Here is a 13,849-nt window from a genome sequence, read left to right on the forward strand (position 1 = left end):
GGGCCTCTCACTGTTGTGGCCTCTCCCGTTGCGGAGCACAGGCTCCGGACGCGCAGGCCCAGCGGCCATGGCTCACGGGCCCAGCAGCTCCGCGGCATGTGGGATCCTCCCGGACCGGGGCACGAACCCGTGTCCCCTGCATCGGCAGGCGGACTCTCAACCACTGCGCCACCAGGGAAGCCCAAGTGGAATTTTAAAAAGAAGTTTAAACCAAAATGAGAAACAGAGAATACAGATTTAAAATTTTAAAACATCATTCAGTGAAATAGCAGTCAAACTTAAGACTTTTTCCATAATGAAAAGAAAAGGAAAAACAATGTAAAATAATGAGATAAGATTTGAGAAGCATTTTGTTTTCATTAATGTAATATGGCTACTGGTAAAGGAGTAAGAAAAATATCTTCTTCAAAGCATTGAAGAAATGACAAGCTACTTAATCTAGTAAAGACTGGAGTTAGAGAGGTATGGAGAAAAATCAATCAATTTTTTTCCTGATGGCATTTGCTAAACCTGGTGAACTGGATCTCAGATTTTCTCATCTTTATGGAGGAAGAAGTTTGAAAATAAACCTAGGCAGAGACCTAAGGCAGAGAATCCAATAGTAGATGCAGCCACCCATGAATCTAGAAGCCCAAAGATCTAAACATTCAGTATAGAAGTATGTTTAAAAAAAAATTCAACTGAGTAAATTTTAAAGATCTTACTGGCTTTATTCAATGATTCATGAATTAAGCAGCACATGATCTAGCAGATGGAAAGTAATATTGAGTAGCTCTACAAAATGAAAGACTTTTTATAGGCAGGAGGAAGCAGGAACAAGGTAGTTAATACTGGACAAAAAAGTGGGTTGGTTATTGCAAGGTTACTTTTCTATAGGAGATGGCAGGGATCTATCAAGCAGATTACCTCACTAGTGCTGATCAGACGATTCCTGATTGGCTGGTTTAAGATTCCATTTCTGGGAGAGTCCAAACTGTAATTAAGTCTCAGTTTGGTGACATAGGGCTTAGCCTAAGCAACTCCATTTTGGGTCTGTTTTACTGTTTTTTTAAATAAATTTATTTATTTTATTTATTTTTGGCTGCTTTGGGTCTTCATTGCTGTGCTCGGGCTTTCTCTAGTTGTGACGAGCAGGGGCTACTCTTCATTGCTGTGCTCGGGCTTTCCCTAGTTGTGGCGAGCAGGGGCTACTCTTCATTGCGGTGCGCGGGCTTCTTATTGTGGTAGCTTCTCTGGTTGAGGAGCACGGGCTCTAGGTGCATGGGCTTCAGTAGTTGTGGCACGTGGGCTCAGTAGTTGTGGCTTATGGGCTTAGTTGCTCTGCGGCATGAGGGATCTTCCTGGACCAGGGCTCGAACCTATGTTCCCTACATTGGCAGGCATATTCTTAACCACTGCACCACCAGGGAAGCCCTGTATTATTGTTTTTAAAAGATTCTGGAAGAAGAAAATTCATCCCAGATGTTAGGGTAGAGATACAGGAAGGAGTGGGAGTGAGTGCTTGCTATTCCAGGAATGATGGATGGGACAGTCATATGCAATAATCTTCAAAAATATTTAAAAACCATCTCCTTGAGACCATCCAAAAGTTGCTTAAGCAATATGAATTTTTTTAGCCACTATTTAGGAGAAACTGGAAGTCAAAAGAGGTAAAAATGACATTGGGTGCTGCTTTTCCAGCAGGTTGATTGGTGATATTAAAAGCTGTGACCGAGAAGTAGTTGAAAACTTGAGCAGAACTTTCTATGGTCTCATGCGGTTAAGGGCGGGTGGCAGGGGTCTGTGGCAATCAGGACTTGCCAATGAGGAAAAGTTCTTGTAAATAACTGAGGTTTGGGAACCTAAAGGGCTACAAAATAATGATTAAAGTTGAACTGAAAATAAACCAGAGAATAAAGACCAGCCGTTATAATTTCAAGTGCTGATTATATTAATTAGGTTTGTCATCTGCCTGCCAGAGAACAAGTAAATCCTCTCTGGAGAAAGATAACATTATCCAGAAAGATAACATTATCCAGAAGCTCAAATGATCTCTAAAACATTTCACATGTAATGTTTAACTTATAAACAAAAGTCGCAAAGTATATAACAGGACAAAATTTGAGTAAAAACAACAACAGACAGAAAATAAAAGAAGGACCACAGGAGAAGCATAAAGGAGATTATCTTACAAAACACAAGATTATGTTTAATATAGTCAGAATATGAAAACACAGATGGAGAATTTTGGTACAGAAATGGAAATATATACATAAAAATCATATAAATGCATTGTAAATGCATCAGACAATATCACTGCCAATGGGGGAAAAGGGTGCTAACCTAAGTAACTTTGTAAATTAGTTTAGTCTGTAAGACTAAAGGCAAAGAAACTTTGCATAGCACTATACTCTCCTTGATAAATTTGTGCCCAGGGGATATGGGTTAACAAGGTTAAAACCAATAATATTTATACTGGAATTGAACAATTAAGTAAATGGATGGTGGATAGTGACAGCCAGGTTTCTCAATGTTGAAGTAAGCAGTTACAGATAAGCAAAGGAATGTTCTATGTGGTAATGGATAAGGTTTGGTGACATCAGTATGAACTCATGACTTAACATAGATACAGATGGTTACATATAGAAATAGCTATAAGCATGTGTATATACATGGGTTAGCATCCATGCATATATTTCCTTGTTCTGCCAGCTCAGTGGGCCCAGAAGCAACGGGCACATCTACTGCCCAGCTCGTGGTTTCTAATGCCATTCTCCAATAAAAAGAACCAGCACCTCCTGGAAGAAAAGGCTGATTCTAGGACTGGGGCAGGAAATATACAAGATGAGCCTGGTGTATCGTATAGTGCCAGAAAATATAGATATGCCTCCTCTCCCCCAAAATTGTACATACACACTGATGGGGGTATGTCAAAGGGATACATGAGCTAACTGAAAGATTTCCCAATTGCCAAAGCTGGAACACTTTGAACAACAAAATAAATAAAGCAGAGTCGAATTATATGCCACAGTATAAATAAATATCTATGTCTTATGTTGCTACAAACAAATGATTGAATTAAATAAATGAGGACAAATAGGCAAATTTTCTATGCAAAAAAACTCTAAATAATTTTTGTCAATACTCTGCTCTCAAGGAGGTGAAGTGTCACTTCCCACTCGTTATGTGTGGGCTGTACATAGTGACTCCCTTCCAAAGACAACACTATGAAAAAGTGGAGGGAAGTAACTTTACAATAGAAGCACCTGCCAAACGACCTCAAGGTTAACATCAGTTTTAAGCCATGCTGATAATGATCCTTGATATGATGTAATGAGAATTGCACTTTTCCTTTCTGGACTTTCTCCCCAAAATGCACAACCAGAGTCTAATCATGTAAAAAGTAACTAACAAATCTTGAGGGACACTCTGCAGAATAACTGACCAGTACTCCCCAAAATGCAAAGGTCATCAAAAACAAGAAAATTCGGAGAAATTGTCATAATCAAGAGGAATCTAAATGTAATACAATATCCTGTTACAGAAAGAAAATAGGTAAAAATTAAGGGAATTTGAATTAAGTATGGATTTAGTTAATAATAATATTGATATTGTTTCATTGATTATTTCACACTTACCATTCTATATTATAGAGTAATAACAATGGAGGAGACTGTGTGTAGGGTATGTGGGCATTCTCTGCAGTATCTTCACAATTTTTCTGTAGATTTAAAACTTTCAAAAAATTTTAATAGTATACTACAAATTAGAATGGGCACAATACCATTTATATTAGGACCCAAACAGAATGAAATACTTAGGTATAAATCTAACAAAATATATACAAGATCTATATATAAGAAAATTACCAAACTGATGAAAGAAATCAAACCATGTAATTTATAATATTAATAAAATAAATGAGAAAAATCATATGATCCTATATGAATGCCAAAAAAATCTAACGATTGAAAATTTCTCAATCAGCTAAAACTACAATAGCAATCTAAGTTATTAAAATGTATATACAAAAAAAAAGCAGCAAAAACAAGCTTAATAGTTAGATGTTGAAAGAAAGCCTTCCTCCTAAAATTGAGAATGAGATAGCAATGTCCACTTTCATCATAATTCAACATTGTACTGGAAGTCATGAAAAATAAAACAAACGAGAGAAAACATATAAAGATTACTCATAGATGATGTGACAGTGTAGATAGTCTAAAAAAATCTATAGGTAATCTATTTAATTATAAGTGTATTCAGCAGTGATGTTGTATGCAAGGCCAACCAGAAAGTAAGGTTTTTTCATGATTACCCTAACCACAAAAATCGTGACATAGCTTCAAATAGCAATATTGCAAAAATGAGGAATAAACTTGCTTTTACTAGCGAGTCAGTAGGTTAGGGGAAATGTTAAAGGTTTCATTTATTTTGGGACCAGAACTATACAGATTAACCCTGTTTGTTGTTTTGTTTTTTAATTTTGAGAGAAAAGTGTTTGTTTCCCTTTTGACTGTGAGATCTGTTTACTCATAAAGTCAGAACAAAAAGTATCAGTTTCGATTCCACAAGGGAAGAGTGTTTGTATAACAAAATATAGTAATTTCCTCAAATAAATAAAAAAAGTAACAAACCATTAGAAAAATGAGCAAAAGAAAAAAAGTCAACTCTCAGAAGAGAAAATCCAAACTGGTAAATTAACATTTGAAATATGATCAACCTCCTTAGCAATCAGAGATGCTCAAGTGAAAACTATAGTAACATACTTTAAGATTGACAAAATTGAAAGACAAGAGATATCAAATGTGTGACAACGTAAAGCAATGAGTCCTCTAATATGCTGCTTGAGGAGAGAAATTTGACTATATCTGTAAAGATGGAATTTTAAAACAGTTACTCAGAAATCTCTCTCCTAGATATATATCCTTTCAAAAAAATCTCACATAGTTGCCTAAGAAGATATATGTAAGCATTTATAACACCATTGTTTGAGGTTAAAAATAAAAATCTTGAACTAAATTTCCTCAGCAGGAAAATGAATATTAATATATATTCATAAAATGAAAGTACACAGAAATTTTATATAAAAATACTAAAACAATAGATAGATGGTTGGTTGGATGGATGGATAGATAGAAATATAGTGAGATAGATAGATGATGGATCACAAAACATTGAATAAAATGTAGCAGAAGAATACACAGGCTATACCATTCATAAAAATTAATTGTGCAACAATATATATATTGTACTTTTTAGGGGTATAATATGCTGGCTTTAAAATACATCCACAAATTCTCTGACACTCTTCGAAAGTTGGAGCCTAATTTCCCTCCCCTTCAATGTGGGCAGATTTACTGATTCAAGCAAACAGACTGTAGCAGAAGTGACAGTTTATGATTTCCAGGGCTAGAGCAAGAGGCCATCTTGGCTTCTGCCATGACCTTGGATCATGTAATCTGGGGAAAGCTGGCCACCATATCATGAGGACATTCAAGCTGTCCTGTGGAGAAGCCAACATGGAAAAAGTCTTGAAAGGCTTTGAAACCTCCCATCAACTATCAGCATCAACTTGCCAGGCATATAAGTGAAAGAAAATATGTGAATGGAATGCAATACATTAACAATTATAATTCAACACTTATATAATTTAAAAAATTGGCAAGCTAGAAATAAAATGGAACTTTACTAGATAAGATATGAATATTGGGATGCAGATTTCAAAATTGCAATTATTTTAAACATTTTAATTATAATGAAAAAACAAGAAAATTAATTTCCAGTTTTTAGACATCTAAAATAAACAAGTGGCCAAATTAAAAATTAACACATAATTTTCTACCTATGTGTCATTTTTATCAAATAGAAAATGAAAGAAGTATTTAAAAAGTGTAGCACACACACAAGAACCACTTTAGAACTGACAAATAACCAAAAAATGGTCATGTCTAAATGAAAAAGAAAAACTATAAAGCTTTCCTGAAAGTCGTAAAAGAAGACCTCAATGAACTGAAAGAGAACACATTCCTGTAAGGGAGAACTCACTATTGTAAAAATGTCATTTCTCCTTCAATTACTCTATAAATCCCTACAGGACTTTTATGAAACTTGTCAAACCATCTAAAATGTATCTGGAAGTGAAAATGTGCAATAATAGCCTATAGTACGTTTTGAAGAGGAGGACAGTAAGCAGTAACTTCTCCTGTCAGATACCAAAACATACATACAGTATTTAACACAAGTTGATATTATCAAAGGAATATGTGAACTTTATCTTTGTGCCCCCTGCACATGTATAATGTTTTAAAGCAGCGGTTGCCAACCTTTTTGGCACCAGGGACCGGTTTGGTGGAAGACAAATTTTCCACAGACGGGGGTGGGGTGCCGATGGTTCAGGTGGTAATGTGAGCGATGGGGAGCAATGGGGAGTGGCAGATGAAGCTTCGCTTTTAATGGGGGGTTGGGGACCTCTGTTTTAAAGCATTAGTTTTCACACATGCCTTAAAGACTCAGTTGCCTTACCAACAAATCCAAGTAGATACTTTGACCAGCGTCTAAATTTAAAAGCCCTTGTCTAATATCATCCAAAGCACAGGCATTATTTTCTTATACTGCTTATCTGCTCTGCTCCCTCATTCATTAATTCTTTTCCATCCCAAAGTTCTCCATTAAGAACCAGTTATCTTAATTTTGCAGAGTTCTCTAGTTGCTTGCTATTAGAATCCTAAGAGATTCTTCACCTGCACATGTGAGAGAACAAAAGTGCAGTAAAATCCTGACAAAAGTAGACCTCATTTTATAAAGCTCTAATCTTATCAACTTCAAGTAGTTTTGCATCCCTATCAAAATTCTGCTAGAGCTGGCTAGCAATGGCCTCCCTTTAAACAAAATGCTGTTAAGAATACAGTTCTCCTGCTGTATAGCACGGGGAACTCTACTCAATACTCTGTAATGGCCTATATGGGAAAAGACTCTTAAAAAAAAAAAAAAAAAAAAAAAAAAAAAAAAAAAAGGGCTTCCCTGGTGGCGTAGTGGTTGAGAGTCCGCCTGCCAATGCAGGGGACACGGGTTCGTGCCCCGATGCGGGAAGATCCCACAAGCCGCGGAGCGGCTGGGCTTGTGAGCCATGGCCGCTGAGCCTGCGCGTCCAGAGCCTGTGCTCCGCAACGGGACAGGCCACAACAGCGAGAGGCCCGCGTACCGCAAAAAAAAAAAAAAAAAAAAGTAGATCTATGTATAACTAATTCACTTGTACACCTGAAATTAACACAACATTGTAAATCAGCTATACTCCAATAAAAATTAAAAAAAGAAAAGAATACATTTCTACAGTTTAGTATGTCTTAATTTTACCCACAGCTTCTATAATCAATGATGGCTGTAACTGCATAAAATTTAAAGGTTCTATATAACCCAAAGCACCATAAATAAAGGTCGTAAATGAGCCAACTAGAATAAATATTTACAATATATAACAGAGGATCAACATCCTTAATATGTAAGAAATTACCATAAACTAATCAGGAAAATATAAGCTACCAATGGAAAATGTTTTTTTTTGTTTGTCTGTTTGTTTTTTGTGGTACGCGGGCCTCCCTCTGTTGTGGCCTCTCCCGTTGCGGAGCACAGGCTCCAGACGCGCAGGCTCAGCGGCCATGGCTCACGGGCCCAGCCGCTCCGCGGCATGTGGGATCCTCCCAGACCGGGGCGCGAACTCGGTTCCCCTGCATCGGCAGGCGGACGCGCAACCACTGCGCCACCAGGGAAGCCCTGGAAAATGTTTTAATTAGAAAAAAATATATACAAAAGAAAAAACACAAATTGCAAATATTAAAAAAAATCCTTAAAATCTATCCTTAATATTACAAAGAGCATGGGTAATAATTTTTTAATGAGATTCAATTTTTAACTGATCATATTAAAGAAAAAAGTAAATGATCATGAACAATGCTGATAAGAGTACGAAATCTGGTATTTTCAGACACTATTAAAAGAGTACAATTTGATGCATATATTTGCAAGTCCGTTTGATGGAAACTATCAAGATTTAATATACTTATTACTTCTAAATCAGCACTTCTCAGGATTCCGAAGCAAAGCTATGTGTGCAATGATGTTCATTGGTGTATGGTTTGCAATAGCAAAATACTACAAACTATCCCAAACTCCATTAATGAAGGAATTTCTGAATAAACCATGGTACTTCAGTACCACATGTTACTACATGGTAATTAGAAGTAAAATGTATACACAGATATGGACATACCATAAAGTTATATTCTCAAATGAGTCCATTACCACATGTTACTACATGGTAATTAGAAGTAAAATGTATAAACAGATATGGACATACCATAAAGTTATATTCTCAAATGAGTCCATTAGGAATAAACACTGAAGACATGCATGGACCTTCCATGGAAACAACAGTCACGGTGGTTAACAGAACCAGCTCTGAAGCCAGATTGTCTAGGTTTAAATCGACATATCCTATTTAGTTTAAGTGTGGTCCTGGGTGAGTCACTTTAACTTTCCGTGCCTGAAGTTTTTATCTGTATGCCCTAAGGGAAAATACTGAGCCCTAAATGTTGGCATTTCCTTTATGGTTCATTTTAGAATGTAAAATGAGCACTGCAGGACTTTAGTTCTGAGCTGTGAACACTGGACAAAATTCACGGAACAAAAGAAAAGTCCTGCTAGATAAAAAGAAAAAAAATAATCAGTCTTGAAACTTATTACAAACTGTATTAAACCGTTATAAGTGGTTATCTCTTAAAAGAATTGTCAGATTAGAAGTTGACATTAAGAAGACTTCTAATTGTTATTTTCTTTAATCTGTTGTCTTTGGACTTTATAAGTATATATAATCAAATAATGTGTAATTTATATAGATTTTTTAATAAAGGAAGAAAACAAATCGTAAACAATTAGCAGGAAGTACACAAGATGGACTCTACTACTGCAGCAAGTTTTTGTTTTGTTTTGCCATACCACTTTTTTTTTCGTCCATAGACTGTGGTTTGGCTGTTAAGGGGTGAAGTTTATAATGTACTATATGGCTACTGTATGTATTCAGATGCTTAATTCATTCTGTTGCACAATGATTTTTATAAGAAGGACCTCAAAGTCCATTTCAAGCTCATCTAATATGCAGAATAAATATTGGTTAATTTATCATTTCTCTAGTCTACAGAATTTAACATTTAGAGTTAAATTATTTTTTCTAAAGAAAAAGGGTTTATGACTTTGTATATGTTTGGAAAGTCCAATTAAAAAGATTGTTGGCTAGTTGCTTCTTATGTTTATAAAGGCTCAGCAATAAAATCTAATTTTTTTTTTAAAGAAACTAAAGGACTAATAACTAGCTCTATTTGTGCTCATTTAAAATACTTTTTTTTTTTTTTTACAAATATAGACACTTCTATATTTTAAACACTCAGTTCTCTGATAAAGCGTGACCAATATGTGAACTATCAAATTGCACTCTATAGATATGTACTAGGGACTTATTTTATAGGACCAGTGGACCAGAAATATAAAACACTTCCTATTATAAACTGAATATTGTTACATGTTTTAGTTAAAATTTTAAGCTGCCTCATGAAAAATAATCTTTACCATTTTTATCCCCCTTGTAAACATGTATATGATCACCTTATGAGTCTTTATTAACATCTAGTAAGATATCACTACATTTAAAATTGCTTTTAGGGAATTCCTTGGTGGTCCAGTGGTTAGAACTCCACGCTTTCACTGCCATGGATGGCCCCGGGTTCAATCCCTGATCGGGGAACTAAGATCCCACAAGCCATGTGGCATGGCCCAAGATAAAATAAAAAAAATAAAAATTGCTTTTAAACAAATTAAAGTTATAGCAGAGATTATCAACATAAACACATATTTTATGTTGTACATATTAACACATTTTACAAAGCCTAATATAATGTGGTCTTTTTGGGGGAAAAAACATATTAAAATGTTTTGTTTCATGCAGTATTTTGGTACAGGAAAGTGATGTAAAATCCTAAGATGTCAGAGCAGTTTCATAGAAGCATTTGAAACTTGAAAATTGGAAATTAATGAAGGTTAAAAATTAATGGCATAAAAATAGATATACTAAGACATTATCATCTTCATGAAATATTTACCTAATTGATGATGGTTAGACATGATTAATAAAATTAAATTAAGCTAATCATATTATTTTGTTTTCAATTAAAATAAATGAATATGAATGTGTAAAGATGATGCTAAAATATTTAATCACTTTTCTTTTTATGTCAATGCATTGAATACTATGTTTTTTATATATCCTATCTTTCTGTCATGTAATGTATATTTGAGAATATATTATTCTCATTCAGTTCTATCTACCACTTTAACTCTGTTCACCCATAATCTTCATGAAGGCAGAAGTCTTGCCTTAATAATTTTATACAGTATAAAATGATCACCACAATGAGTCTAGTTACCATCTATCTACCATATACAAAGTTACGACAATATTATTGACTGTATTCCCAATGCTTTACATTACATCCCTGTGATTTCTTTATTTTATATCTGTAAGTTTATACCTCTTAATCCCCTTCACCTATTTTGCCCATATCCTTACCTCCTCTCCCCTCTGGCAACCACCACTTTGTTCTCTGTGTCTATGAGTATTTCTGTTCTATTATGTTTGTTAGTTTGTTGTGTTCTTCAGATTCCACATGTATGTGAAATCATATGGTATTTGTCTTTATCTGACTTGCGTCACTTAATATAATGGCATCAAGGTTCATCCATGTTGTTACAAATGGCAATATTTCATTCTTTTTTATGATTGAGTAGTATTCCATTGATTGATATACCATATCTTCTTTATCCATTCATCTATCAATGGACAATTATGTTTCTTTCATAATTTGACTACTGTAAATAATGCTGCAGTGAACATCAGTGTGCATATGCACCTTTCAATTGGTGTTTTCATTTTTTTCAGCTAAACACAGAAGTAGAATCACTGAATAGAATGGTGGTTCTATTTTTAATTTTTAAAAAAAAATCTCCATACTGTTTTTCATAGTGGCTGCATCAACTCACATTCTCACCAACAGTGCACAAGGGTTCCCTTTTCTCCATATACTCACTAATGCTTGTTATTTGTTGTTTTTTTGATAACAGACATGCTGATAGGTATGAGTTGATATTTCATTGTGGTTTTGATTTGCATTTCCCTGATGATTCATGATGTTGAGCATCTTTCATGCTTCCGTTGGCCATCTGTATGGCCAACATTTTTCTTTGGAAAAATGTCTATTCATGTCCTTTGGCTATTTTTTAATTGGATTGTTTGTTTATTTGATATTGAGTTGTATGATGAGTTCTTTACACATTCTGGAAATTAATCACTTATCAGACATATCATTTGCAGATATTTTATACCATTTGGTAGGTTGTCTTTTAGATTTGATGAAGCATTTTAGTTTCCTTCACTGTGCAGAATCATTTCAGTTGATGTTGTCCCACTTGTTTGTTTTTGTTTCCCTTGTCTTTGGAGTCAAATTCACAAAAACATCGCTAAGACCAATGTCAAGGAGGTTATTGCCTACGTTTTCTTCTAGGATTTTTATGGTTTCAGGCCTTATATAAAATCTTTAATTCATTTTGAGTTGATTTTTGCATATGGTGTATGAAAATGGTCGTTTCATTCTTTTACATGTGGCTGTCCAGTTTTCTCAACACCATTTATTGAAGAGACTGTCTTTTTCCCATTGGATGTTTTTGGCACCTTTGACAATATGAGTGTCGGTTTATTTCTGGGATCTCTCTTCTGTTCCATTGATCTGTGTGTATGTTTTTGTGCCAGTACCATACTGTTTTGACTACTGTAGCTAGTAGCATAGTATAGTTTGAAATCAGGGAGTGTCACACCTCCGGCTTTGTTCTTCTTTCTCAAGATTGTCTTGGCTATTCCAGGTCTTTTGTGGTGCCATAAAAATTTTAGGATTATTTGTTCTAGTTCTGTGAAAAATGCCACAGGTATTTTCATAGGGGTTGCATTGAATCTATAGACAGTTTCGGATAGTATGGAAATTTTAACAATATTAATTGTTCCTATTTATGAAGATGAGCTATCATTCCATTTATTGTGTGGTCTTCAATTTCTTTCATCAATGTCTTATAGCCTTCAGAGTACAGGACTTTCATCTCCTGGTTAAATTTATTCCTAACCTTTTTTTTGGATTCATTGTAAATGGGATTTTTAAAAAAAATTTCTCTTTCTGCTAGTTCATTGTTAATGTATAGAAATGCAATAGATTTCTGTATATTGACTTTGTATCCTGCAACTTTACTGAATTTGTTTACTAGTTTTAATAGTCTGTTGGAGTGTTTAGGGTTTTCTAGATAAAGTATTATGTGATCTGCAAATAGTGGCAGTTTTACTTCCTCCTTTCCAATTTGGATCTCTTTTATTTCCTTTTTTTTGTCTGATTGCTATGACTAGGTCTTCCAATACTATCTTGAATAGCAGTGGTGAGAGTGGGCACCCTTGTCTCCTTACTGATCCTAGAGATTAAAATTTTCACTTTTCACTATTGATATAATCTTAGCTGTGAGCTTGTCATATATAGCCTTTATCATGTTGAGGTATGTACCCTCTTTGTGGTAATACCCTCTTTGGTGAGAGTTTTTATCATAAATGGATGTTGAATTTTGTCAAATGCTTTTTCTGTTTCTCTTGAAAAGATCATGTGATTTTATCCTTCATTTTGTCAATGTGGTGCATCACATTGATTGATTTACAGATATTGAACTATCTTTACATCTCCAGAATAAGTTCCATTTGATCATGGTGTATGATGCTCTTAATGTGTTGTTGAATTTAGTTTGCTAATATTTTGTTGAGGATTTTTTCATCTATGTTCATTAGGGATATTGTCCTCTAATTTTCTTTTCTTTTAGTATCCTTACCTTGTTTTGGTTTTGTAAATGAGTTTGGAAGCATTTCCTCCTCTTCTATTTTTGAAAGAGTTTGAGAAGGATTGGTATCAGTTCTTTAAATGTTGAGTAGATTTCAGTAGTGAATGCTTATGGTCCTGGACTTTTGTTAGGAGATTTTTTATTACTGATTCAATCTCCTCAGTAGTAACTGATGTGTTCAGATCTTCTATTTTCTCATGATTCAGTCTTAATAGGTTGTATATTTCCAGAAATTCATCCATTTCTTCTAGGTTGTCCAGTTTTGGAGTACAATTATTTATAGTAGTCTCTCATGATCGAGTTGAAATGCTGTCTCTTTCATTTCCGATTTTGTATATTTGATTCCTCTCTTTTTTTCATGTTGAGTCTAGCTAAAAGTTTGTCTATTTTGTTTATCTTGTTAAAAAAACACTTCTTAGTTTCACTGATCTTTTCTAGTGTCCTTTTAGTCTTTAGTTCATTTATTACTGCTCTGATTTTTGTTATTTCCTTCATTCTGCTAACTTTGGGCTTAGTGTGTTCTTCTTTTTCTAGTTCCTTGAGATGTAAAGTTAACAAGATGTCTCTTCTGATAGAATTTATGTTAATAGGGATGATAGAAAATAAACATGGAAAGAAAACAAGAACAAATATCAAATGGCAATTGATAAGGACTCTGCAGAAAATTTCAGCTAGTTAATGCGAAAGGATAATTTAAAGGGGAGGTAGCGAGTCAGGGAATATCTCTCTAAATGAATCACAAGAATAATTAACCATATGAAAATCAACATAAAATATTCCTAATAGATGAACAGTTGGCGCAAAACCCCTAAGGTGAGATCTAACTGTCCATCTTTGAGAAACAGAAATAGCAGCTATGTTGCTAAAGCAGGTAAGAGAAGAAATGGCATGCATGGCACCAGGG

Source organism: Physeter macrocephalus, chromosome 5 (assembly GCF_002837175.3).
Source record: "Physeter macrocephalus isolate SW-GA chromosome 5, ASM283717v5, whole genome shotgun sequence".
In the NCBI taxonomy this organism is placed as follows: domain Eukaryota; kingdom Metazoa; phylum Chordata; class Mammalia; order Artiodactyla; family Physeteridae; genus Physeter; species Physeter macrocephalus.